At 40.9% G+C, this 26,739-nt stretch overlaps 1 protein-coding gene across 16 annotated transcripts in view; it reads right to left on the minus strand.

The window, feature by feature from the left end:
• Positions 1-26,739, minus strand: part of PTPRK (protein tyrosine phosphatase receptor type K) — a 603,062-nt gene that overhangs the window by 280,424 nt on the left and 295,899 nt on the right. The gene's annotated exons all lie outside the window — the stretch shown is intronic.

A 26,739-nucleotide genomic window follows, 5' to 3' on the forward strand; every position in this document is an offset into this window, starting at 1 on the left:
GGAAGCATTCAGAGTCTTCCATCCCACCCAGGGTATATCTATGCTACAGTTAAAAACCCACAGTTGATCCATGCCAGCTGATACAGGCTCTTTGCCAGCTCATGCAGGCTCATGGGGCTTGAACTAAGGATCCCTGAGCTCTGGGACCCTCCTACCTTGAAGGTCCTAGAGCCTCGTCTCCAGCCCAAGCCAAAACATCTACAGTGCAATAAAACAGTACCTTAGCCCAAGCCCAAGTCAGCTGGAACAGGTTTTTAATTGCAGTGTAGACATACCCCAAGAAGCCAAGCACGTCACATCCACCTTGCATTGCTGAATAATGGAAACTATTCACAGGAAAGCCTAGCATTCCAAGTAGCAGTGTTGAATTGTGAGAGCTGCATCAATGGGACAGCTTACTAAATTTTGTAAAGTTAAAACCAATTTATCAGTCCATTTTAAACAAAAGTTCTCCACAAACTTATGCACAGAGTTGCTGAATTTTCAACAGCTTTCTGGATACTGGTTTTGCCCTTTTATACTAGTTCTTATGCACCAGGCACCCACTTCCTGAAATTGTACTGCCTGACTCCAATTGCCTTCCAACTAGAGCTGGTTGAAAAAAAGCTGAAAAAAAATGGAAAACAGGAATTTTTCATAACACGTTTACTGATTTTTGAACTTTTGAAAAATGTCAAAACTTCAACACCATTTCTGAATATCAAAAAATTTCAAATCACTTCCATGGGTGAGAAAAAAATGCAAAATTTTCAGTGAATATTTGTGTTCCATCTCCCCACCCCCAATGAAAATTAAATTTTAAATTTCATTGAAAACTCAAAAGTTCAAAAAATTTGACTAGCTCTAGCTCCAACAGAGATGTTACCATCTCTTTCCCACAGACAGCATCCCCCTCCTAGTACAAGTGGATGCAGCTGTTTCTTAAACTGTGAGCATCATTTCTCATTCATCAACAGAGGCAATTATCTGTCCTGCAGCAGCCTTGCCTGCTCCTATCAAATCCCCATCTCTGGTAGATATGTACAACTTCCCAATCAACCCCAGGAATAAGAAATATCACCCAAAACTGAAACTCAGAATTTCTGAGCACGAAGCAATATTGCTGGACCATAAAGGAGGCAAATTGGAATTTAATAAAATTAAAGCCTCTGGCAAAAAAAAAAAAAAAAAAGTGGGAAAGGAAATGAGTCAAAGCTGCATATGTATGTTTTCTGGGCTACTGGCATGTACTAGATCATTTCATTTTACATCTAACTTTTATAGTCTTAGTATGGGGTTAGGTTCTCTATAAAGAGCTGCCCTCTCCTAATGAAAAAACATACTGCTATAAATTAGCCAGCTGTTAGCGCTGCCTCAGACTCACTGTAAAACTATTCATTTTTAACCATTAACATGTTGAAACATGAATCTTAGTTTTTTCTGCCTTACAGCAGTCAAAATGCACCATTTCCCACACCCCATTACAACCTTGTCTGAAAGCTACCATTTATATACTCCTGACAGATTTCCGCTCCCTTCAATCCAAGAAAATTCTGGTCTGAAGACCATTCCATCATCTTTATCAACAGCAATTTTATTGGACTGATTCTCCCTTATTTCATGATAAAAGTTTATATTGAGAAGACCAATTTAATTTCCTTTTCTCCTGTTATGTCAGAGATGGCATTGAGTCAACTGTGAAACCTCCAACTACCCCCAAAGGCAGGCTCAGATTGCAGAAGAAAACTAGGAAATATCATCAAATGAAACAGAAAAAATGCATCTCCAGCAGAAGAGAGAACTCTGATCTGAAATACTACAAAAATGTATTCAGATACCTCCTCTTTTTAAAACCACCATCTCTTACATTAACACAACTCTCAAATATCCATTTCTTATATGATAGTTATCTGAAATTGTATCATGTGGTAAGAGCATAGGACTGGGTGTCAGGAAAGCTGGATTCTATTGCCAATTCTGTGGCTGACTCACTGGATGACCTTTGGTACATCATAGGTTCTTTGTGACTGAGTGTTCCCATCTATAAATTTTGGAGAATACCTACCTCACAAAGGTGAAGTTAGGCTTGGTTTGCTAATGTTTTCAAAGAGACCCGCAGATGGAAGGTATCATTGAAATGCAAACTATCAACAGTATTATTAAAGTTTACAATACAGAACAGCTGTTACACACCTAAAGACTTCACGTTCCAGTACTACTAAAGCTACAATAAAAGCACTATGTAATATATATCTCTTTCCTCCTCTTAGCTAGCTCATTACATTTGAAAGCAAGATTCTCGAGCTGTTTATTTACTCAGTTTAAATCACAGACTTAAAATGAATGTCTTGATAGTCTACACAATGAAATTATTTTTAAGTCACCATATCCAAACTTTATATTAACTAAAATAAATAAATTACACTGCAGTTTCCTTTATTTCTACTTGTCTAAGCTTCCTTACAATCTATGTTCTGATCATCAGCCCAGGGAGAAGGAAGGTGAAGGAAAATCATGTTTTTTCATAGCACACACACATACTTGTCAGCCATTTGTTAAGATACACTAAAGATGACAAAAGCGTAGATTATGTTGACTAAAAGACTGAAATTTTGAAATATGGTATTACAGAAGACTGCAAGGCAACTCAGCTAATTCATCCTGCAAAGTGTTGGATGGCAGTAGAAGAGGAAAAATAAAAGGATTTAACATTTGTTAAAATATGTTTTTAAAAAGTGTTCTTTACCTTTCCATGAATGTTATTTATTTCTCCAGTAGGATTTTACTGCAAAATACAACTGATTAATCTCCTTTTTTTAAAAAAAAAACAAAAACAAAAAACCCTAAATATAGGTTTCTGAAAAATGCAATGCATTTTTTGCTTCAAAAGTAGGATTTCCGTACATTAAGGCATTTCCTTCATTTTCACTCCAATGTTTTTAAATTCTAATGCTCCAAACTCTCATCCTCCTTGACAGTGAAGTACTTTACATAGCCTGTACTGTAAAACAAATTATTCTCCAAATGTTACAACTCCCTTATTACAGCTGCTCTACATGCTCAATGTTAGAAAAATACAATTAACTGGGCTCCTAATTTTAAATTGAATAATGAAGCACTTTAAAACAGTTAGGGAATTGCCTCACTATCAATACACAGAAATTTAATTAGCTTAACAAACTTATTTACTGTTCACAACAAAACCTAGAATTGTCTTTGCTGACTGCATTAATGAGTTATCGCTCCCTTATCTTCCAGGATTTAGGATGTTTCGAGAATGGCTGGTGTCTGTTTCCTTTATACAGTTCCTTTAGGCCTTCACTGTGCTTCAGATCTCTAAAACAAGATCCCCATAACAGTATTAAAGTCAAATTACACAACTCAAAATGTGCCCATTTAAATTATCTTTGAAAACGTTCCCCTGAGCTTTAAGCTCAGGCAACCTAAAAACTACAGGCTCCTGTTGTATGCACAGTGCCATAGACTATGCAACCCTTGACAGACCCTCCATTACTGAAGATTTTTTTTTAAAGTATACTACTATTTTTTACTAACATTTATTAATTATTGTTTGTATGGTAGGAGCACACAGGACCAAGACCACATTGTACGGGCACTGAACAAACAAACAACAAAATACAAAAAGAAAAGGAGTACCCGTGGCACCTTAGAGACTAACAAATTTTACTAAGACTAAGGTGCCACGGGTACTCCTTTTCTTTTTGCGAATACAGACTAACACGGCTGCTACTCTGAAACAAAAAGACAGTCCCCACAACTTACAATCTAGGTATAAGAGAAAACAGGTGACTATAGACCAATGTTTCTCAAACTGGGGGTCCCAACCCAAAAGGAGATTACAAGGCTACTGTGTGCGCGGGGGGGTGGGGGGGTTGGGAGTGGGGGGGCCACAAGATCAGAGCCATAACCAGGACAAGGAGAACAGGTCAGCCGCCCAGAGTGCAAAGCTGCGGTGGAAAAATGCCACGAAACAAACGGTAGGGGTAGAGCCCTGCAGCAGGCATGGTATTGCCAGCCTTAATTCTGCACTGCTCCGGGTGGCAACGCAGCCTTCAAAGCTGGGAGCCAGGTAAGCAGCAGCCACGCTCCTGCGGCCCAGCTCTGAAGCCAGTGCAGCAGCCGAGCAGAAGGGTAGGAATACCATAGTAATTTTCTATCACTCTTGTTGTGGGAGGGGGGGGGTCCACAGTCTGCAATATTTTCAAAGGGGGGCCCAGCAAAAAAAAGTTTGAGAACCCCTGCTGTAGACAGCCTGGGGGAGCACAAAGAAACAATAAGATTATATTGGTCAGCATGATAGGCTCTGGTGCCAGTACATCAGCAGCCTAATTGTTGTCGGGATCACAGCAAAAGAGTTTAAGGAGAGTTTTGAAGGAGGACAGCGTTGTGACTTTGCTGCCGTTTATGGGTAACTCCTCCCAAGCATGAGGAGCAACATCTGAGAAAGCACGAAGACATTTGTTTGAAAATTTAAGAAGTGGACTACGAAGGCCAGCACCACTAGCAGATCAGAGGCAGGAGTTGACATCTTGATAGCATATAAGACATGATAAGGACGGTGCAGGTAGGCTCTGAATGGCCTTCAAAGTGAAGACAAGTAGCTTATCTTTGGTGATAAAGGAGGAGGAGCCAGTGGAGGTATGCAAAGAGACAAGTGACATGGTCAAAACAATGGGCTAGGGAAATGATCTTTGGAACAACATTTTGAATGAATAAAAGAGGGGCAACATTGCATTTATTGAGACCAGAAAAGAGAATGTTGCAATAAATGAGACATAAGATAATGGCAGGCTGGATGAATGTTAGAATTACATTGGAGTTAAAGGTTTCAGAGTAGCAGCCGTGTTAGTCTGTATTCGCAAAAAGAAAAGGAGTACTTGTGGCACCTTAGAGACTAACAAATTTATTAGAGCATAAGCTTTCGTGAGCTACAGCTCACTTCATCGGATGCATTTGGTGGAAAAAACAGAGGAGAGATTTATATACACACACACAGAGAACATGAAACAATGGGTTTATCATACACACTGTAAGGAGAGTGATCACTTAAGATAAGTCATCACCAACAGCAGGGGGGGGAAGGAGGAAAACCTTTCATGGTGACAAGCAGGTAGGCTAATTCCAGCAGTTAACAAGAAGATCAGAGGAACAGTGGGGGGGTGGGGTGGGAGGGAGAAATACCATGGGGAAATAGTTTTACTTTGTGTAATGACTCATCCATTCCCAGTCTCTATTCAAGCCGAAGTTAATTGTATCCAGTTTGCAAATTAATTCCAATTCAGCAGTCTCTCGTTGGAGTCTGTTTTTGAAGCTTTTTGTTGAAGGATAGCCACTCTTAGGTCTGTGATCGAGTGACCAGAGAGATTGAAGTGTTCTCCAACTGGTTTTTGAATGTTATAATTCTTGACGTCTGATTTGTGTCCATTCATTCTTTTACGTAGAGACTGTCCAGTTTGGCCAATGTACATGGCAGAGGGGCATTGCTGGCACATGACGGCATGTATCACATTGGTAGATGCGCAGGTGAACGAGCCTCTGATAGTGTGGCTGATGTGATTAGGCCCTATGATGGTATCCCCTGAATAGATATGTGGACAGAGTTGGCAACGGGCTTTGTTGCAAGGATAGGTTCCTGGGTTAGTGGTTCTGTTGTGTGGTGTGTGGTTGCTGGTGAGTATTTGCTTCAGATTGGGGGGCTGTCTGTAAGCAAGGACTGGTCTGTCTCCCAAGATCTGAGAGAGCGATGGTTCGTCCTTCAGGATAGGTTGTAGATCCTTGATGATGCGTTGGAGAGGTTTTAGTTGGGGGCTGAAGGTGATGGCTAGTGGCGTTCTGTTTTCTTTGTTGGGCCTGTCCTGTAGTAGGTGACTTCTGGGTACTCTTCTGGCTCTGTCAATCTGTTTCTTCACTTCAGCAGGTCTGTATTGTAGTTGTAGGAATGCATGATGGAGATCTTGTAGGTGTTTGTCTCTGTCTGAGGGGTTGGAGCAAATGCGGTTATATCGTAGCGCTTGGCTCTAGACAATGGATCGAGTGGTATGATCTGGATGAAAGCTAGAGGCATGTAGGTAGGAATAGCGGTCAGTAGGTTTCCGATATAGGGTGGTGTTTATGTGACCATCGCTTATTAGCACTGTAGTGTCCAGGAAGTGGATCTCTTGTGTGGACTGGTCCAGCCTGAGGTTGATGGTGGGATGGAAATTGTTGAAATCATGGTGGAATTCCTCAAGAGCTTCTTTTCCATGGGTCCAGATGATGAAGATGTCATCAATGTAGCGCAAGTAGAGTAGGGGCATTAGGGGACGAGAGCTGAGGAAGCGTTGTTCTAAGTCAGCCATAAAAATGTTGGCATACTGTGGGGCCATGCGGGTAACCATCGCAGTGCCGCTGATTTGAAGGTATACATTGTCACCAAATGTGAAATAGTTATGGGTCAGGACAAAGTCACAAAGTTCTGCCACCGGCTTAGCCGAGACAGTATCGGGGATACTGTTCCTGACGGCTTGTAGTCCATCTTTGTGTGGAATGTTGGTGTAGAGGGCTTCTACATCCATAGTGGCTAGGATGGTGTTTTTAGGAAGATCACCAATGGACTGTAGTTTCCTCAGGAAATCGGTGGTGTCTCGAAGATAGCTGGGAGTGCTGGTAACGAAGGGCCTGAGGAGGGAGTCTACGTAGCCAGACAATCCTGCTGTCAGGGTGCCAATGCCTGAGATGATGGGGCGTCCGGGATTTCCAGGTTTATGGATCTTGGGTAGCAGATAGAATACCCCAGGTCGGGGCTCCAGGGGTGTGTCTGTGCGGATTTGTTCTTGTGCTTTTTCAGGGAGTTTCTTGAGCAAATGCTGTAGTTTCTTTTGGTAACTCTCAGTGGGGTCAGAGGGTAATGGCTTGTAGAAAGTGGTGTTGGAGAGCTGCCTAGTAGCCTCTTGTTCATACTCCGACCTATTCATGATGACGACAGCACCTCCTTTGTCAGCCTTTTTGATTATGATGTCAGAGTTGTTTCTGAGGCTGTGGATGGCACTGTGTTCTGCATGGCTGAGGTTATGGGGTAAGCGATGCTGCTTTTCCACAATTTCAGCTCGTGCATGTCGGCGGAAGCAGTCTATGTAGAAATCCAGGCTGCTGTTTCGACCTTCAGGAGGAGTCCACCCAGAATCCTTCTTTTTGTAGTGTTGGCAGGAAGGTCTCTGTGGGTTAATATGTTGGTCAGAGGTGTGTTGGAAATATTCCTTGAGTCTGAGATACAGACAGACATCATCTTCCTCTCCAAATGCAAACAGATGGACATCATACCGAAAGGACTGAAGGTAAAAAATCCATTACAATCTACATACCACACAGACTATGCTGACAGCTTGTGCCACACACTCTCAAGGAAACTGCGGAACCACCTGATCAACATCCTCTACAGCAAACAGGGAAAGATTAAGAATGAACTCTCAAAACTGGATACTCTCATAAAGAACCAACCTTCCACACAAACTTCCTCGTGGCTGGACTTTACAAAAACTAGACAAGCCATTGACAAAACACACTGATTCTCTACAAAAGAAAAAGGACACTAAGCTATCTAAACTACTATATGCCACAAGGGGCCACAACAATGGTTCCCGTAACCCACCCAGCAATATTGTTAATCTATCCAACTATACTCTTAGCCCAGCGGAAGAATCTGTCCTATCTCGGGGCCTCTCCTTTTGCCCCTCCACCGCCACGAACATGATACAGTTCTGTGGTGACCTAGAATCCTATTTTCGACGTCTCAGACTCAAGGAATATTTCCAACACACCTCTGACCAACATATTAACCCACAGAGATCTTCCTGCCAACACTACAAAAAGAAGGATTCTGGGTGGATTCCTCCTGAAGGTCGAAACAGCAGCCTGGATTTCTACATAGAGTGCTTCCGCCGACGTGCACGAGCTGAAATTGTGGAAAAGCAGCATCGCTTACCCCATAACCTCAGCCATGCAGAACACAGTGCCATCCACAGCCTCAGAAACAACTCTGACATCATAATCAAAAAGGCTGACAAAGGAGGTGCTGTCGTCATCATGAATAGGTCGGAGTATGAACAAGAGGCTACTAGGCAGCTCTCCAACACCACTTTCTACAAGCCATTACCCTCTGATCCCACTGAGAGTTACCAAAAGAAACTACAGCATTTGCTCAAGAAACTCCCTGAAAAAGCACAAGAACAAATCCGCACAGACACACCCCTGGAGCCCCGACCTGGGGTATTCTATCTGCTACCCAAGATCCATAAACCTGGAAATCCCGGACGCCCCATCATCTCAGGCATTGGCACCCTGACAGCAGGATTGTCTGGCTATGTAGACTCCCTCCTCAGGCCCTTCGTTACCAGCACTCCCAGCTATCTTCGAGACACCACTGACTTCCTGAGGAAACTACAGTCCATTGGTGATCTTCCTAAAAACACCATCCTAGCCACTATGGATGTAGAAGCCCTCTACACCAACATTCCACACAAAGATGGACTACAAGCCGTCAGGAACAGTATCCCCGATACTGTCACGGCTAACCTGGTGGCTGAACTTTGTGACTTTCTCCTGACACAACTATTTCACATTTGGTGACAATGTATACCTTCAAATCAGCGGCACTGCGATGGGTACCCGCATGGCCCCACAGTATGCCAACATTTTTATGGCTGACTTAGAACAACGCTTCCTCAGCTCTCGTCCCCTAATGCCCCTACTCTATTTGCGCTACATTGATGACATCTTCATCATCTGGACCCATGGAAAAGAAGCTCTTGAGGAATTCCACCATGATTTCAACAATTTCCATCCCACCATCAACCTCAGCCTGGACCAGTCCCCACAAGAGATCCACTTCCTGGACACTACGGTGCTAATAAGCGATGGTCACATAAACACCACCCTATATCGGAAACCTACTGACCGCTATTCCTACCTACATGCCTCTAGCTTTCATCCAGATCATACCACTCGATCCATTGTCTACAGCCAAGTGCTACGATATAACCGCATTTGCTCCAACCCCTCAGACAGAGACAAACACCTACAAGATCTCTATCATGCATTCCTACAACTACAATACAGACCTGCTGAAGTGAGGAAACAGATTGACAGAGCCAGAAGAGTACCCAGAAGTCACCTACTACAGGAGAGGCCCAACAAAGAAAATAACAGAACGCCACTAGCCATCACCTTCAGCCCCCAACTAAAACCTCTCCAACGCATCATCAAGGATCTACAACCTATCCTGAAGGACGAGCCATCATTCTCACAGATCTTGGGAGACAGACCAGTCCTTGCTTACAGACAGCCCCCCAATCTGAAGCAAATACTCACCAGCAACCACACACCACACAACAGAACCACTAACCCAGGAACCTATCCTTGCAACAAAGCCCGTTGCCAACTCTGTCCACATATCTATTCAGGGGATACCATCGTAGGGCCTAATCACATCAGCCACACTATCAGAGGCTCGTTCACCTGCGCATCTACCAATGTGATATATGCCATCATGTGGGCATATATGTACATGGCCCCTCTGCCATGTACATTGGCCAAACTGGACAGTCTCTACGTAAAAGAATGAATGGACACAAATCAGACGTCAAGAATTATAACATTCAAAAACCAGTTGGAGAACACTTCAATCTCTCTGGTCACTCGATCACAGACCTAAGAGTGGCTATCCTTCAACAAAAAAGCTTCAAAAACAGACTCCAACGAGAGACTGCTGAATTGGAATTAATTTGCAAACTGGATACAATTAACTTAGGCTTGAATAGAGACTGGGAATGGATGAGTCATTACACAAAGTAAAACTATTTCCCCATGGTATTTCTCCCTCCCATCCCACCCCCCACTGTTCCTCTGATATTCTTGTTAACTGCTGGAATTAGCCTACCTGCTTGTCACCATGAAAGGTTTTCCTCCTTCCCCCCCCTGCTGCTGGTGATGGCTTATCTTAAGTGATCACTCTCCTTACAGTGTGTATGATAAACCCATTGTTTCATGTTCTCTGTGTGTGTGTATATAAATCTCTCCTCTGTTTTTTCCACCAAATGCATCCGATGAAGTGAGCTGTAGCTCACGAAAGCTTATGCTCTAATAAATTTGTTAGTCTCTAAGGTGCCACAAGTACTCCTTTTCTTATTGGAGTTAAAACGTGTAATCTGTTCCAATTTCATTGAAGGAGGATTTTGATAGGTTGAAACATTCTCTGAATGTTACTTTTCTTCAATACGAGTGCAGTGAATGCAGCTTCTCCAGTAGGTGTGCGAAGTCTATCCCCATGTATATCTATCTATATTTTTAAATTATTTAACCACCAATGGACTCAACACTGCAACGAGAAAATGATCTCCCACTTAGAAAATAAAAGTTGAAGCAAATACCCTGGCTTCACCTTAGCACTGGGACACCATTAACCAGTCACAGTGTTCAGATGATTTGAAATGATCTCTTAATTGAACTGTTCTTTTTTATGTCAGGGCTCTTAAAAGGGCAAAAGGAAAAGCAGCAGTGCTCCCTGCTCATTAGAAGGTCCATGGCAGCTATATTGTTTCAATTTATGTGCCGCTCACTCTGAACAGAGCTCAAAAACTCTGCTCAATTAGGTTTTAGAAACTCAATTTAAAATGATTGTGGATTTATGCTAATAAGGATTGGCTGCACCATGCACTCTTCCTGATTCTTTTACTCCTCTGATGTCTGATTTGATAACCTTGGATCACTCACTTCGGAGGGGTCAGAAGTAGTAATGCCACATGCTCTAAGCTAGCATTTTTCTCCTTTTTTGAAAATAGTGGACGTAGCAAAGAACTACATGCCATAAGCAGCTGATTAAAAAAATATGCATCTATCTTACAGCATTTGATAAATACTCCAGAGCTGCAGGCGCTCATATCACAGTGTTCTATAAATTTTGGGACCATTTCTAGATCTTGATAGTTAAAACATTTTATATGCCATATGCTTTTTCTTTTATCATCCTTACCACTACAGCTTTTAAACTGCTTTTAAGTTGGACACCAGTCTCTATCCTGCCTAAAAAACACAATTCTGTGGTGGGATGCCAGTTATTCTCTTCTCCCTCTCCTGGGAGAAGTCAAACCATGTCTGGGGAGTTTGTATTGTTATTCCTTTTGACCTGAGCATTTAGCCAAAAATTCAGGATTTTGAGGGTTGTTCCAGTTGGGGGGAGACACTGGTGATGCAGTCAGGTTTTTTTTAAAATGTAATCCTGTTTATTTACAATGCAGCAGGACTCAAACAGAATGAGATAGCGTCTTTGCTCACAGTTCCAAGCCCCTTTCCGTCAGCAATTAGCCACAAAGCTCTTTCTCTCAGCTTTTCTCATGTCCACATTCCCAGGGCCTCTTCTGTGTCCCAGGCTTCCATTATGCTTTCTCTGGTGTTTTTCTGACTTCTCTCTCTCACTCCCCACCCTGACACTAAAACCACACTCAGCAAAGCCCCTCAGCTCACTGAGTTCAAATTCCTGAGCAGCCTGACATGTGCCTTTGCTTTGGGTGGTCACGTCCCTGTGTTTTGGCTGGAGGCTGTCACAGAACCGTCTGGGCTCCTTCTGCTGGCAACTCACCAGATATCTGTGCCATTGAATCCCCGGGAGTTTTAAACCTCCATAAACTGAACAGTGTCCAGACACTATCCCTGTCTTGTGGTCTGTAGACTTTTGGAAAGCAGTCCCTCCCTCTAGCATCCCCTCCTGAAAACTGTGATCATATGGCCCAGGTGCCTAGCAACCAGACTCAGGGCTGGCTCCTCAGATACCTCCTGTAGTTTAAAAAACACACCCTCTCCCAGAATCCCATTGAAAGTGCGAGCCTTTTGGATTATAGTTTCACCCTCTCAGGGGGCATGGGGTAAGTTAAGTACCAGCATGCTCAGGCAGCTCTTGCAGCAGCAGATGCCCAGCAGGAGCAGCGCCAGGACTTGGCCTTGGGCAGCCAGCACAGCAGCAGCTCCGAGTGCTGCAACCCATTCTGCTCTTTGTATGACCGGAGCAGGAGCCTAATAGCCCTGACTACCCTCTGTGTCACTCTGCCAGCCGGGGCAGCTAATGGCTTAGGTACTGCCTCTCTCCCACTGGGCAGCTCTGGAGAGGAGCTGAAGCATGATACGCCCCAAGTTCCACATCCCACCAGCGGCTGGCTCTAACCCAGCAGTGCCTTCCATCAAGCTGCCACAGCTGGCCAGTCCCTTCTTCCTGAAGCTGCTGGGCAAGAGCAGCTGCTTACTCATTGCCCTGCCACGGCCCATCTCCAAGGATGACTAAAAGATCAAGCCACTAACGCAGTCAGGGGAGAGAGGCAGTTCCGCTTCACCACTACTGAGGGGAGGCCAAACGGGTCTGGGGGTGCAACTTCTAAAAAAAAGAAAGCACCAGGAAATTGTTCCACCTCCCAGAAAAAAAACAAAGAACAGCATTGCAGAGCGTTCCCACATGACTTGAGTGCCAACGTTATTGCTCCTTACTTAAGTATGAGAAATACACAGAAGGTACAGATCATGTAGAAAACAAACATACATCATGAAGGCAATGCCCCTCACTCTAGCTCTGGGAATCCTTTGGGGACAGCTGTGTTCAGGTAGGGAGGGTCCCCCAGCCTCATAAGGCTTGGGCAACAGCTTCTGTCATCTTGAGCAGGTGAAAATGGCTGAAGAGAGTGAAGAGATCAGATCCTTAGTCAGGTGACCTCCTGGTCAGTCCCAAGAGGTGCCCTTATTGCTAGGCAACCTCTCCCCTGAAAAATACAGTAAAATTCTTCTTGTTGGGAATCAGTCCGTTATCTAGTATATTTGTATTTCAATAGACCCTGCACTACACCTTGGAATTTCAGCCCAACATGGAGGTAGAGAAACTATTGGGAACACAACAAGCCCTCACACTCAACATGGAATTTGCAGTCTGATAAAAACACATACTGAGAGTTCACAATCTCCCACAGAATTAATAAATTGTACAAACAGATTTCCAAATCATCACATAAGCCCTTATTATTTCAGGAACTTGATTCCATAAAGGAACTTAGTGAATTCTTACAACTATCTCAAATGAAATTTCAGTGAGGTTAAAGCCAATCTACAACAATGTCATGCAACCAAACAAAAACCTACATCCAAACACCCCCAAATTTTGGGAAAGTTCCAATCTGGATTTGAAATGGAATGTCTTGAAGGCATGTATATTATAAATGGAGCCTACAAATTATTTTGTTTTAGCTTGGCTGATATTATATAGAAACCAAAGAGGAAAAAAAAAAAAAAAACAAGTATACCATCAAGCCCACCCATGCCAATGCACAGTTATGTCCCTTCTAGTTTGAAATCATTGGTGCAATAAGTCTCCTTTCACTTCTACTGGGAGACACGTCCACGGACCTCACCCATCAATAAACTGTATAGAATTTAAGAGGCGTGAAACCTACATACTCTATAAACCAGTAGAATTTAATAACTTCTTTCCTGATAATATTTAATAGTTATTTTATAGAATTTCATAGCAAGTATATAATTTTTCTATAAAATTCTGTAAAAAACTTTGCACTCCTTTAAACTCCATGATTTTCCCACATGGGCAAGGGATATCAGGAATTTTTGTCTTGATAGCCAGTTTAAGGTTTTCTTTGCTCTGTTTCATACCATCATTCTGAGTCATCAGTTGAGACAATCCGGCAATTCTATACCTTTCTTGATGGTTACATCCTTGAAAGTAAGTAGGTACTTTCAGCCCAAATACTGCTAATCATTATCAGCTCTCCCTAGATTCCAATCTCTGCCCCAGTAGCACATAAAATACATATAAAATGATGGATTCTAAATTAGCTGTTGCCACTCAAGAAAGATTTTGGCGTCATTGTGGCTAGTTCTCTGAAAACATCCACTCAACGTGCAGCTGCAGTCAACAAAGCAAACAGGGATGTTGGGAATCATTAAGAAAGGAATAGATAATAAGACAGAAAATATCATATTGCCTCTTTATAAATCCATGGTACACTAACATCTTGAAAACTAAATGCAGATGTAGTTGCCCCATCTGAAAAAAAGATATATTGGACTTGAAAAAGGTTCAGAAAAGGGCAACAAAAATGATAAGGGGTATGGAATGGCTGCCGTATAAGGAGAGATTAATAAGACTGGGACTTTTCAGTGTGGAAAAGAGATGACTAAGGAGGGATATGATAGAGGTCTATAAAATCATGACAGCTGTGGAGAAAGTAAATAAGGAAGTGTTATTTACTCCGTCTCATAACACAAGAAATAGGGGCTCCCAAATGAAATTAATAGGCAGCAGGTTTAAAGCAAGCAGAAGGAAGTATTTTTTCACACAACGCACAGTCAATCTGTGGAACTCCTTGCCAGAGGATGTTGTGAAGGCCAAGACTATAACAGGGTTTAAAAAAGAACTAGATAAGTTCATGGAGGATAGGTTCATCAATGGCTATTAGCCAGGATAGGCAGGGATGGCGTCCCTAACCTCTGTTTGCCAGAAGCTGGGAATGGGCAACAGGGGATGGATCATTTGACAATTACCTGTTCTGTTCATTCCCTCTGGGGTACCTTGCATTGGCCACTGTTGCAAGACAGAATACTGGACTGGATGGACCTAAAAAGCACGTTTTGCTTTTATATTGATTTAAATATTGTTTGGATCACAATCGATCAAGTGAAGGAGATATTTGTGTTACCACTTTTGACCTACATGGTGGGCCAAAGTTCTGGGCCATGCAGGTGTTTTCTTTAGGATGAGAAATTGATGATGGAGTCAGGTACCTTTGATACAGATAAAGAATGTACAAAGTCCTTGTCTCTCCGAACACAGGAAGAACCAAACAGGATGTAGTTTCTTTGCTCATAGCTCCAAACCCTTTCAAATAGCTCTCCCTCTAGGCTTTACTCAGGGGCACACTGTGCTTGTTCACAGTGTCTGTTGCTCCTTCTCTATCTGTAGGATTTCTCCTGCTTCTCTAATCCCCCCCCCCACCCCACACACACACAGCCCTTCTACCATAAAGTTCAAACAACTGATCTTTCAGGAGAAGGACAGAGATTTATAGTAAACCAATGGAAGACCCAGCTTCCCAATAAACAAAACAGTTCAGCAAGAGCATGGCCACTCCCTATCAGCATAGCCATTAAGCTACGTTTAATAAAGCTAATGACTCTGATTCTCCATTACATCCGAAGGGCACTCAGATGCTATGGCAAAGGAAGTGGGCCACAGGAAACCTATTGTGGTTGCCTGATTCAGAGTCACCGGGCCTGGCTCAACCACTTACATCACTGGTTTAAAGTTCTTCTGAGATTGTACACCAGAGGAGGATTGGGCATGGTGGACCCCTCCCGTCATTACCCCTCCCCTCCCTTTCTGGCGCATGCCCTGTCCCCAAAATGCCTCTCTCTCCTCCTGATGTCAGAGGCTGGGATAGGAGGCATGGTATAGGATTCAGTAGATCCATCTCCACCAGCAGAATTCCATTGCACAGGGAAATTCTCCACGTATCATCTCTGCCCACTTTATAGCTACTGTGTCTGGACCAATGTGTGCCATAAAATAGAAAAAAGTTTAAGAGAAAACTATACTTCCTGAATGCAGAACTATTTAATAGAATCCACTGGGACAGAGGCTCTGGAAGTGGAGAGGAAAGCAAGGCACACGCTTGCTTAAAGTGAGAGAAGCTATAATCTATATGTTGGGGTCCTAAAACTTTGAAGTTTTGCTTTTGGGGGTTTTGGGGGGGGGGGGTAGGAGGGTAGTTTGCACAAATAATTTAAATCAAAATGGAGCAAGATCTCATAACATTTATGTTCAGCAAAAAATGACTTTATATTTATCTAAAAGAAGTCAAACATATAGGATTATCAAATCCCACTGCATTTAACTCATATTTGTTTTTAGCCATTCAAGCAAATAAATTTCCTGGGCATTATTCTAGCCAATACAATAGATCAACAAGGGAGAATTCGAGTCTACTCATCAATCAACAATGAAACTCAAATTTTCTTCTAATGGGCAGTTGGGATGAATTACGTATACACTGGACAATGAGGTAAGGAAGTTCACAAGGGTTTGTTTCTATAAACTACATCTTGATTTAATCTGACTAATTCAGATGTTTAAACCACATAAAACCTGAGTACTCCCTTCAAGTTACCACACACCAGGAAGTATGCACGGCAAAATTCAAAGTTATGGTAACACAATTCTTATGACAGTTTAATAGGAAACTACAAAATGGCAGCAGGAGAAAGAAGGGATCATAACACATTATACATGGTCAATGATCTGGCTCCGAGCATGATAATCAGCAGCGAATCTGACAGTGAATCCCCAAGAAGAGCATATATAGTGGTCCAATGTTAGTTGGAATAAGACATCCCTAGGAAGCGCCAACATAGATGACAACTGCAAACACAATAGTGCAGACTAAATGACTGTTAGCTACTGTATATTAGAGGACGTAGTTAAGTGAGGCAGAACTTAATTCAAACCAGGAGGAATATAGCATTTGGTGTAGTTGAAAGGTAAAATAACTAAGACATTCAAGCCAAGGATCCAGGGGGAGATTGGTATTTGTCTGAGAGGCTACTAAAATGTTGGGTGGGGGCAGGAGCTTTGTTCAGGTTTCCATGACAGAGACAGCATCAACGATGGAATGTATAGTGACACAAGAGATTTTAAAAACCACACACCATGAAACAGACTGGGATTAGTAGGAAAATATGAAATGTGGTATTATTCAGACTAATACTGTATTTTCAGTGGCTAATGTTACTATATAGCAATAGTAGAGGAGACAATAATGTGTGACACCACAGAATAAATGAGAAACGCTAACAAGTCTTTAGGAACATGTTTAGGGATATCAGCAGGCTTCCCCTGGTGGAACAGTTCTTCAGAATATAGCATTCATCAGCCCCCCTTAACTGAAGAATTCAAAGATAAGGGAAAAAGGCTAAGAGCACAGATAACAGAAATAAGATGTTTAAAGATAAATCCTACTTTCCGTGTTTACATATTCTTTCACTTCCCTTTCAAAAGCATCATTACTCCGGAAAAGAGTGGTCAGTAACCAGGAAAGTTGGGGAGACTAAAGGTAGAATGGAAAACTTCAGTGTGCATATTAAGAATGGCGGGAATGGGCATGTCTCCTATCTGACAGAAATTAGTTACGAAATTAAAAACTACTGTGTATAGAGAAAAACCAGGAGCAGACCACGAACAATCAGGAAAACTGGAAAAGAAACTTTCTTCACAAAGTCTGCAGTAGAAGGAGACATCTACTGAAGAATGATGTAATATTTAGAAGTGGAATGTATTGCAAGTGCCAGCTAATTTGCAGAATTGGGTCTGAAGGACAGCAGCAACATCCTGAAGCATGTTTCACCAGGCTACTGTGTACCAGTGTAAAAGAGAACAAGAAGAGACATTAAATGCTTTCAAGACTGGAAAAGATTTGTAGTAGTGGAAAACCACATCAAAGGGACTTTTGTCAATTAACTTTCTAACAAGAGAAAAAGATAAAGCAGCAAAAAATCTTTAAAAGTAATTTTCTGTAACAGCAGTACACTAAGGAATACAGTAAGAATGGACTGGAAGGCAGAAGCTCAGTTTTCCAGCAGAAAAGTAATCTTCGCTAATTAAGATCAGGTTGTGTTCCTTGTCTGGTAAAGTAAACAGTTATGGCAGAGCTGCCTGTTCTACTAGGAAAGCCAATCTGAACACTGATACATGGCCTGAAGAGCAGGAATTTGTGAGATGGAAGAAGATAAAGCTACTCTAACACGGAATTAATTTATTTTCAAGCAATTTGCAGAACACTCAGTACCAAGAACAACAACAATCAATATGGTGAGTAAAGACAGATACAAATCATTGTCAGAAGTTGAATGAAGCTGAGCACATAATTATTAATATCTGCATTCAAGGAAAAGGAGATAAAAAACCTATGCTGAAATTTATTAAGCAGTAACAGCAACAGGTAGACAGTATTGGTAAGCTGCAGAAGCCTGTTGCTTCCCTGGGGTACGAGTATTCATATGGCAACATTTGCAGAGAACATACCACTCTCAAGGATCTCTGATCAAGTTCATCATTAAACATTTTTTTGCTTTTGTTTTTTCACTCAAAATATTTTTTCTTTAACACCTCAGAATGATACGTAGCATCTTCACGAGTTAGACAACCCTTCACAAATTAGCCAAAAAAATAAAGTATTAACAAACTTGATGAGTGGCTGTCAAATAAAAACGGCAGAGAATCTAGGTTTTGGTTCTACAATGCCACATGTTTTAGGGAATGAGTATCAGCAGCTGCCCTTATGTGTCTCAACATACTGAATGTTCTTTAGGACATCTACCAGTCCAGGGTCATATGAAACACTAGGCAAAACAACAGATGCTTTGTAGCATCATTAGGAAGCTTATTCCATTCCAATTTAACCTGCACTGATCGCAGGGTGCCATAGGTCAGTATTAAAATAAAATATGAAGCCCATCTCAGGAAAGTCATTCTGTAGGGGGCAGAAAAATGATTTCAAGGACACAATAGCAAATCTTTCACAGTCTACCCCTTTCCCCCCTAATCCCCTCCCCCCTTTTAAACAAAGTAAAATCTGTTAAAATGTAATGCTGTCTCAAATTTAAATGTAAAGTTATATTAGAAAAGCTATAGAAGTATAGTGTGGGTTCAGAAACATAAAAAAGAAACTGATAATTAATAACTGGCCTAAATAAAGCTAAATTAACCACAGCCATGTATTATTTTCTGGAGACAAAATTTGCTAAGTATTTGAGCATGGCCTATTTTTTTCTGGAGTTCCTACTCCTCCCTGACAACTCACTGCTTCCTGTTGCCTCTTGCTTCCAATTTCGGGCACTTCTTCCCTCTGTATAGAACACTCTCTCCATACTTTCAAGTGTGTTGTCACAACTGACACTCTCCACCTGCTATCCCAGAAGCATAACTTCTAAAGTTTTTTCTCAGCTCTGGGTTTCTTGCATGCCAGTGGCATGTTGCTTCCAGGTTACAAGCCAATCAACTAAAAGTACAATGTTACTTGGATATGCCTGAGGTGTGGAGGTCTGTAAAGGAATCTCCCAAGATGTGTGTACATGCAGCATGATGAGGAGGATACTAGAAGAGAGAAGATGGGTCAGATTGGTAAATTCCCTGTGAGAAGTGAAGGTTGTTTCAAACCACGTGCAATGGTACTAAAAACTGAGAGTGAGATGGTAAACAAAGCATTGTGAGTTATGGTATATGGTACATTTTCCAAAAAGAACAACATCATGTGGTCAGCTGTTTGAGCCTTGCCAGGTCAACTGTACAGTTAGCCCCTCACTTGATAACACTGCTGTTTTCACAGCAATTTGCATTTCATTTTCCATAATGCCTCCTAATTTCACTTTTGCAAAGATTACTTTCAGGCAATTGCTTTAATTATCTGTTACTCCAAAAGGAATGACATTTTCCTCTGGCTGAGGGAAGAGATGCATCACACTGCGTTAATGCTGATGAGACTCTCCAAGGGTGAAACCATGCGCTGACTTGCCAGGCTTGGCAAGCCAACTGAGGAGGCAGTTAGCCAGCACCTCGTGCTGTTGCTGACAGATTGGCCCAATTGCCAGTGCTTTGAAGGTAAGAATTGCCAGTCACACTTTAAACTTCTAAATACATGCAATAGAGCTTCTAATCCGAGACTCAAAGCAAATGGAATCACCCAAGACCATGGCAAAACACACTGAACTGCAAAGTTAAGACAAGCTTCTCTGCCCAATCCAATGAGGTGTTAATGCCAAGCTCAACAGTGATGGATGGACTCATTAGTGTTTCAGTTATCTCCAACTGAACCTGGAGCCAAGGCATATGGTTTAACAGATGTTCCAGCAAAGGGCTCTATTCTCTGTTCCTCATAGATGTTCAGTTATACTGGCCATTGATAAGAGACTGTAAAATCTGATTGGCCATATGAGAGTCACAATTGCTCCCAACTCAAAATGCAGCCTGCTTCTGGTGAAGAAAAACAAAACCCAGCACCCACAAACCTATTCCTCTGATATCCTTATTGGATTAAACGAACAAGTAGCATTCAAAGCACGTAAATGTCATCTTCCTATCCATTCTGTGTAGCCATATAAAGTCAGTCTACCTCTACATCGTACTTGCTTAGTACTACACTGAAGCATCTAATGCACAAGCCACACTTCTCCATGCTGAGGGTGAGGGAATGGGGACAAACTTGTGCTATTTTGACCATTAAAACTCTCATTATTATAAGTTCTCTTTGGAAGAAAAAAAATCAGTGCTTAGCATGTTCTCTGAATCAATAATTGCCTTTGCTCTGCCTATTTTCTTGGATACCTAACATTTAGCAGTGTCCAGAGAACAGGCACAATGCACAGCTAAGCACTTGGGTTTGCTTGCTATTTATTAGCATAGGTCCACTGGTGTGCATGGTACTTTACACCCAAAAATAAATAAATACAATACAAAAATAAAGGTCTCTGCCCAAGGGGGCTTCCATATTAACATAACAAATACAACAATTTAAGATAAACAGAGGAGTGAGGCAAAAAGAATATTAAACAATGAAAAGGAAATATTGCATCTGGAAGAAAGTCACTTATAGATTCATAGATACTAAGGTCAGAAGGAACCATTCTGATCATCTAGTCCGACCTCCTGCACAGCGCAGGCCACAGAATCTCACCCACCCACTCCTATGAAAAACCTCACCCATGTCTGAGCTATTGAAGTCCTTAAATCATGGTTCAAAGACTTCAAGGAGCAGAGAAGCCTCCCTCCAGTCAACCATGCCCCATGCTACAGAGGAAGGCAAAAAACCTCCAGGGCCTCTCCAATCTGCCCTGGAGGAAAATTCCTTCCTGACCCCAAATATGGCAATCAGCTAAACCCTGAGCATATGGGCAAGATTCACCAGTCAGATACCCAGGAAAGAATTTTCTATAGTAACTCAGATCCCATCCATCTAATATCCCATCTCAGGGGATTTGGCCTATTTACCCTGAATATTTAAAGATCAATTACTTACCAAAATCCCATTATCCCATCATACCATCTCCTCCATAAACTTATCGAGTAGAATCTTAAAACCAGATAGATCTTTTGCCCCCGCTGCTTCCCTTGGAAGGTTATTCCAAAACTTTACTCCTCTGATGGTTAAAAACCTTCGTCTTAACTTATTACATTAAAAAAATACACAGGCACCAGAGCAGAAGTGGGTAGTGTCAGTGTACAGCTGGCCATACTTTTATGATTCTCCATGGTTAATATGCATTAAGCATAAAATTAAACACAGATGTGTACACCTCTGGACTTCTTCAACAAAAGAAATGGGGAAAGTGGACAGAGAAGAAACATCTCAAGAATTCAGATATATGTGAGAAAGCTTTACACAAGCATCCATATTTTGGAATGCTCAACTAAAACAAAAATGTAAAAACCTTTGATGTTCTCCTACTGTATTTGTTTATAATTATGGGCCACTTAAAGTATTTATTTCTGAAAATAAAAAGAATAGCCATGGTACTGTAATAATTGTGTGTTGCACCCTTGCTGCAGAAGTAAGAGGTACAATTTTGAAAGCTGTTTCTCTCTCATATCCCCATATTTAACATTCAATATTCTCACAATGTGTTACTGACCCAGTTAAGGCTCTTTATCTAGTTCAGTGGTCCCCAAACTATGGGGCCAACTGTGCAGTAATGGAGGGGGCAGCAGACAGATTCCATTATTGGTAAGGGAGGGGTGCAACAAGAAAAGTTTGGGGCACCACTGATCTAGTCAGATATCTATGTGCTTTATATTAATGCAGCTGTCATCTTTCAAAGCACTTTTGTTCTCAGCATTACTTATCTTTCAGTGCCAAAATCCTGTTTCTCCCAACCTCAGTCCAATGAGACAATGAAATTGAAAAAAAGAAAAAACAAGTGCTATCTGATTAAAAAAAATAAACTGAGATCCAAAAAAGATCCAGCTCAAGATCAGTCCTTACTCATCTTTCTGTAATGCTCACAAAAATCTGAGTCTGCGAAAAGCCTTTGGATCTTACAGCATTATTTATATGCATTTAATAAGGGATTTGGTGTATTGGAACATACTATCTATACTCATGATTTTATATTCATACAAATGTGTACACACTTAAAATTACATATATACGTATACACGAAAAAATATTATACAGTGGCATGTACATAATGCACAATTTCTAACACTTCTGTTAGATTTCTGAAGTTAAAAAAATAAGCCTTTTTAAAATACAGCATTACTATTTGTGCTACTGTCGCTGATCGTACCACTAGCTCCATCCCACAAAATAAATAAATAAAAATGATTTGCCTAATTTTAGTGAAGGAGATGGGAAAGAGTGAAAGGGCAGAGGGGGTTCTGTTTCTTTTTAAAGTTCTTTATTTATTTTAATCCTTCACTTAGAAATACCCAAAGAACTGGAAGAGACAGAGTCATTACTTTCTTTAAATAACCCCATGGCTGCAAAACTACTACTCTATAGCTTCAATGTAACCAAACAGGATCTTTGTGTCAGAGAGCATTTCTGGCATGAACAGCCCCAGTCTCCCCAAATGTCATTTCATATCATTACATCTCATGTAGAATGCCTTATTCGAAGTTTTCAAAAGGGAAGATCTTTTCACATTCAACTATTATGACAAAAAAGGATCTTTTTAGTATTTATTTATTTATTTTTAACATAGCATGCTACTAAAGCATCTCTTGTCACACCCTAGCTGGCCTTGCTGCTATAAGAGAAGATGCATTCCTGGAATGCTTCTGCTCCAGGCCCTCAAAAACAATTATTTAGGCATTTGATTTGATCTGTTGGTGATTTTCTTCTTAGTATTGAAACTTTAGAATCTAAGTTTGCTAGTTTGGACAAAGGGTATATGTGGACCTTTACCAAGTCACACACTTGTATACCCCATGTGGTCCGTATCCCACCTTTACACCAGTTTCAAGGAAAATGGGTCAATATGATGTTTGCTCAAAACTATGCACAGCAAGATTGATAACCAGCAATGTTCTACAAACAGTGAAGAAAGTATTTTGACAGGTAAAATTAATGATTAGCATGGCTGTGCTGGGAAAACAGAGCAAAGATTTGAATGATGAGAAAGGAAGATATGGGATGATGAGGAAATGGTGACAGAACTAGTAGATTTCAAAGTAAAATACGAGTAGAGATCTGCATTTGAAGAATTCAGGTGACTTCTATCAAACAGCCATTTTTATAGCAAGGTCGCAAAGCACTTTATAAACATTAACAAAAAGTTATTTGAAGGGCAAAAGACCCTTCTAGTCCCAAGATGTCAGCCAACAAATGAAAGGATATTCTTAGCATTTTACAAGATAAGAAAGTTTCCACTTCTGATCTATCCAGTAAAATCTATGAACTGGGTGAAGAGAGAACAAATGTTTTCAAAGCAGTTTTGGCTGCTAACTGGCTTTCTTGCAGGGAAAAGAAAAGTTATAAGGGATAATCAGTCAGTTATCTTACTTGGAGGACAGAGTGGGATGGAAAAATTCCAGTTGGCTCTCACTGTCAGGCCTTGTTGAGCAATTATCTGCGCTGAAAGTGGCGCTTTACATTGTTTCTTTATACTCTCATTGTTAAAGTAAAACTATTTCCCCATGGTATTTCTCCCTCCCACCCCACCCCCCACTGTCCCTCTGATATTCTTGTTAACTGCTGGAATTAGCCTACCTGCTTGTCACCATGAAAGGTTTTCCTCCTTTCCCCCCCTGCTGTTGGTGATGGCTTATCTTAAGTGATCACTCTCCTTACAGTGTGTATGATAAACCCATTGTTTCATGTTCTCTGTGTGTGTGTATATAAATCTCTCCTCTGTTTTTTCCACCAAATGCATCCGATGAAGTGAGCTGTAGCTCACGAAAGCTTATGCTCTAATAAATTTGTTAGTCTCTAAGGTGCCACAAGTACTCCTTTTCTTTTTGCGAATACAGACTAACACGGCTGCTACTCTGAAACCTGTTATAACCTTATCTATCATAAAATAATCCAGGTTAATTTAATTTAAACTTTGCCAAATTGGGCACACAAAACACACAATGCTCAGAAATTGAACTGCTCTTTCTCAATCAGTACATTTTATATTTGTTCAATTTAAATAATGGTTTGTACTTAACAGAAAGACTTGCAAAACAAACAATTCCTGGTGATATGATACCTATTTACTATACTGACTTACTAATGTGAAATGCAGTGCAATCACTTTTGGTTCTGTATTCATTTTTCATACTGTAGCACATTGCGATTATCTGTTCTTGGAATATTTTCTGTGACTAATTTATCTAGAAGTCAGTCTCTCTCACATTCTACCCAAAAGAAAAATTTCCTCTGTCTTTATTTTGGACTTCAGGTGTATCTCCTGGCTATATATACACCCAAAGATGGTCATCTCCTTTCTCAACTGGGTTAGAAGTCAGACCCTGAGTGGGAAAAATTGATTATGTTTCATTTTGGCAGTGTCTGACTTCTATAAAGTATACAACTTTACATTTGGTACTTTCTAGATTTTAAAATTGTATTTTTGAAATTCAGATTTTTTAAATATCAAAAGGTTCTGCTTGAAGGAGCCATTTTCAATTTTTCAAAATAATTAAGGATTGTGCACACTGCAAACTCGCTGTTACTAGGCACAATGTATACACACACTGAAATAATGGGGTAAGTTTTGATTAGTTCTTCAACTTTCAACTACATCAAGCGATGAGAAACCATTCTTGAAAAGGCTGTCTATGCCCGTGATCTTTCCTAACAACTTGCTTTTTCTAAACTGAGTAAAAAATTCTCATAGCTTTGTGAGGGGCAAACAATATTCTGATTTTAGACATTGTTTACTTTAGAACATATACTTGTATATTTATACAAATCTTTCTCCTATCATGCAAAGGCATGGCAATTTTATAGTGTCAGGTTAAAAATTCCCTCTTTTTAAACACACACATCCCGAGGGATTAATTGTAATTTCTCTCCATCATAGGATCATCCATCATAGCTATGACAGCTCTCTGTTAAGCCTGTACTAAATATAGCACATTTGTTTACTAGATACTAAACTTTTTCTTTCAAACCATAGGTATTCATTGCTTACATGTTTTGATAAAGAAACATTTACATGTAGACAGAATACATTAACAGTTACCTTACATAGTAACCATTTGTCTAGTGCACCTTTTTACGTTTTCTAAACCAAGTTTTAAAAATTTGGAGTTATTAGCATAGCATAATAGAAACACAGGGCTGGAGAGGACCTCAAGTGATCCTCTAGTCTATCCCCCCGCACTGAGGCAGGACCAAGTATACCTAGACCATCACTGACAGGTGTTTGTCCAATCTGCTCTTAAAAACCTCCAATGACAGGGATTCTATCACCTCCCTTGGTAAACTATTTCAGTGCTTAACTATCCTTATAGTTACAAAGTCTTTCCTCACATCTAATTGAAATAATCCTTGCTGCAGATGAAGCCGATTACTTCTTGTCCTACCATCAGTGGACACACAAAACAACAGATCACCCTCCTCTTTACAGCAGCCCTCAACATATTTGAAGAATGTTATCAGGTTCCATCTATCCCCACTGATGATCTTTTCTCAAGATTAAACATGCCCATTTTTAAACCTTTCCTCATAGGTCAGGGTTTCCAAACTTTTTATAATTTTTGTTGCTCTCCTCTGGACTCTCTCAAATTTGACCATATCTTTCTTCAAGTGTGGCACCCAGAATCATGCACAATACTCCAGCTGGGGCCTCACCAGTGCCAAGTAGAGTGGAACAATTATCTCCTATGTCTGACATACGATACTCCTGTTAATTCACACCAGAATAATTGTTTTTTTTCTCAGATGCATCATATTGTTGGCCCATTCAATTTGTGATCCACTGTAATCCCCACGTCCTTTTCAGCAGTACTACCACCTAGCCAGCTATTCCCCAGTTTGATACTTTCCTTCCTAAGTGAAGTATTTTGCACTTGTCTTTATTGAATTTCATCGTGCTGATTTCAGACCAATCTACCAAACTAATTTTGAATTATAATCCTGTCTCTGAAGTGCCTTCAACTCCTCCCATCTTGGGGTCACCTGCAAATTTTATACTCCGTTATCCAAGTCATTAATATTGACTGGTGTTGGACCCAGGGCAGAGGCCAGAGAGATCCCACTAGATCCATCCTCCCAGTGTGACAGTGACCCACTGATAGCTACAATGAGTATGGTCTTTCAACTAGTAGTTCCCCCATACCACATTTCCCTAGTTTGCTGATGAGAATGTCCTGTGGGACTGCATCAAAAGTTTTACTAAAAAATCAAGATCATCTACTGTTTCCCTGCTCTCCAGTCGAGAAGTAATCCTGTCAAAGAAGGAAATTAGGTTAGTTGGCAAGATTTGTTCTTGAGAAATCCATATTGGCTATTACTTATCACCCTGCTATCCTCTAAGTGATTACAAATTGATTGGTTGATAATTTGTTCCTGTATCTTTCCAGTCTGATTAGTTCTTCTGTGTAATCAAATTATGCACAAATTTGATTTATAGGAAAGATTCTACATGCCCAAGATTTAAAAAGAAAAAACACTGAATTAAAAATATTTCATTTTCAAAAATAAGTTTTTTCTTTATTCAAACAGACTTGGATGAGTTAGC

Source organism: Dermochelys coriacea, chromosome 3 (genome assembly GCF_009764565.3).
Source record: "Dermochelys coriacea isolate rDerCor1 chromosome 3, rDerCor1.pri.v4, whole genome shotgun sequence".
Classification (NCBI taxonomy): Eukaryota; Metazoa; Chordata; order Testudines; family Dermochelyidae; genus Dermochelys; species Dermochelys coriacea.